The sequence below is a fragment of the Meleagris gallopavo genome, chromosome 1 (genome assembly GCF_000146605.3).
Source record: "Meleagris gallopavo isolate NT-WF06-2002-E0010 breed Aviagen turkey brand Nicholas breeding stock chromosome 1, Turkey_5.1, whole genome shotgun sequence".
Lineage (NCBI taxonomy): Eukaryota > Metazoa > Chordata > Aves > Galliformes > Phasianidae > Meleagris > Meleagris gallopavo.
Genome location: NC_015011.2, coordinates 85318833 through 85321240, shown reverse-complemented (window position 1 = coordinate 85321240; position 2408 = coordinate 85318833). Strand labels below are relative to the sequence as shown.

General features: G+C 39.0%; 1 protein-coding gene across 11 annotated transcripts in view; it reads right to left on the bottom strand.

Annotated features, from left to right (window-relative positions):
• The window catches only part of BBX (BBX high mobility group box domain containing), a 122359-nt gene that overhangs the window by 30833 nt on the left and 89118 nt on the right, over nt 1–2408 (bottom strand). The window lies entirely within an intron of this gene.

Below are 2408 nucleotides of genomic sequence, written 5' to 3'. Positions count from 1 at the left end.
TTTACTGCCAGCTACTAAAGATATGTTGAGTAATGTTTGACCATGCATTATTATTTTAGTATTAAACTAAAATAATTCAAAATCCTATTTTTCCCTTGGTGCAGCTCAGTGAACACACTCAAGATCCCAAGACTCCTTGTATCCTGCACCTCATGGGAAGAGAGCTTTACATTTTCCTTTTTACTGTAATACATTCTCAGTTCTTAATGGTTTCTTCAGCACAGTATGAATGGTAGAAAAGGAACACTCACACATTAAAGTGCAACCTGAGAATATACAGGCATATCTTGCCTTCTGATACGCAATGTGAGAAAAGAGGAAAAAAATCAGTTTTGACAGTAGGTTGGGCACTCTTAACAAAATGTGAGAATGTTGTAGTACCAATTAGAAGAGAGGGAGGCAAAATTCTTCAGAAAAAAAAACACAGAAACACACAAAAATCTTCATCAGCAAGACAACAAGTAGAAAGAAAAGATGGAAAGAGACCAACTTAGAACCTGTTCTGCCAAAGTTCCTCGCCAAATGACAGAAGATTGAAGCTGATCAATCAGGTCTCCAAGAGATTACATAGCTCATTCTGTGCTTAAACACTATCTTCCTTTGTCAATCAGAGTAATCAGTACCTGCAGTACCACAATCACAAATAGCTCCTTCTTATGCTGAGGCTTAATTTAGGGACCATTAGGATCCAGTTACTTACTATACCTTGAACAATGCAGGTGATATTTTAGCTCCTGTATTACGCTGTAGTTTGCACAGGATGCACATGTCAGTTTTTCACTCATCTCTCCACCTCCCAGCCATTTCATTTCAATAAAGATATTTAATGATTGCAGTTCATAGACAAACATCAAGTATATTTATTTTAAATAATGACTTTACCATGGAAGACTACAGATTTACCTAAGAGAAGTTGGAAGAGAACAAACTGAACTAGATCTCACAGTCTCAGTTTCACAGCATTTTGATCAAAGTTTCGGATTCAAGACTTCTTCAAGGCTTTAATGGAAAGGGTTGCCATCAAGTCTACTAAAAGTGAGTATGTGAGAAGGAAAAAAGCCATCCTCAAGCACACATTTTTTTCTTCAACAATGATAAACTGTTGTAGCAAGGAGAATTCTACTCTACTGAATGCTGGATATGATTGTACGTATTTCAGTTAAATAACCTAGAGGAAGGCTTCTGAAAAGCAGCTGTAAGTGAAGAGTTTGGGTTTTTCAACTTCATTTTGTTTAAGATGCTTAAACCAGCAGTTTTATTGCTGTTACTCTCTAGAAGCTTTATCTATGTTTAATAAATGATAAAACTTTATGTAAGTATGCCTAAGAGGTACTAGCGTTTCTTTTCTGCAGAGCAGTCATCACCATCTGTTTGCATTTGCCAAACACACATCCATGCAAGACCAAGAGAGCAAGGGGCCCCATCTGCTCTGCTTCCCTCACACGGCAAGGAGAACAACAGCAAGCAGCCCATGCAAAGTAGCACAACCCACTGCTGAGAAATAACTGGCCTATATACTGGCTTTCCACAAAGGTAGCAGAGAGAAGAAAAAAAAATAGGACCAAATATTTGCAAGATCAGAGGAGAGAGAAAAAGCCAAGAACATAACTTGGCCACACACCAAAATTAAAAACAAACAAACAAACAACAACTTATGAGGACACTGTATTATCTTGGAAGACCACTGCAATTGCCGCATGCACACCCAGAGGATCCAGCAAAGTATCACTCCCATGATTCTGATCAGCTGTTGCAGCAAGTCAACATAGGGCAGGTCTCATTAATCGTATCCTTATCAGCTTTAATTGAAGACTACAGCACACGTAGGACAGAAAGCCAGGCTGACTGACTGAGGCTCTAAAGAAAGAATTCGATACTGCATCAGCATATAATGAGCCATTTCTGAGTGACAGCAGTCTTGGACACCTCTACTCAAGGAGTACATTTAAGATGACAAATCTACTCAATGGGACCACCGTCTTCACAAAGAAACATTCTCACTCACCCTGCTGTAAAGGCAGTAAAGAGAAAAGAAACATATGAAGAACGCCTAGTCAGAACCAAAAATGAGTTGGGATGGCTGCCAGAAGTCTCCAGGCACATCAGACCACAGCACAATTCACATTTCTTCACAAGTCTACTTGGCCACTAGCTATATAACTACTTTCTCTCCCTCTCTCCCTCTTTTTCTTTTGTAGCACCGCACACTGCTGACAGCAATCTACTGCAAATTGCTTACCATAATTTAGTTTACTAAATGCAGTAATGCATTCATATTGACAAGACCCAGTAAGAAGTGGCTCAAAAAGGAATGGGATTTTTGCCGGACTTGACAAAGACACCCTGTGCAAATGTAAGCCTTTATAACTGAAGGAGCACAAGCAGCTTTAATAGCAAGAATAATTACA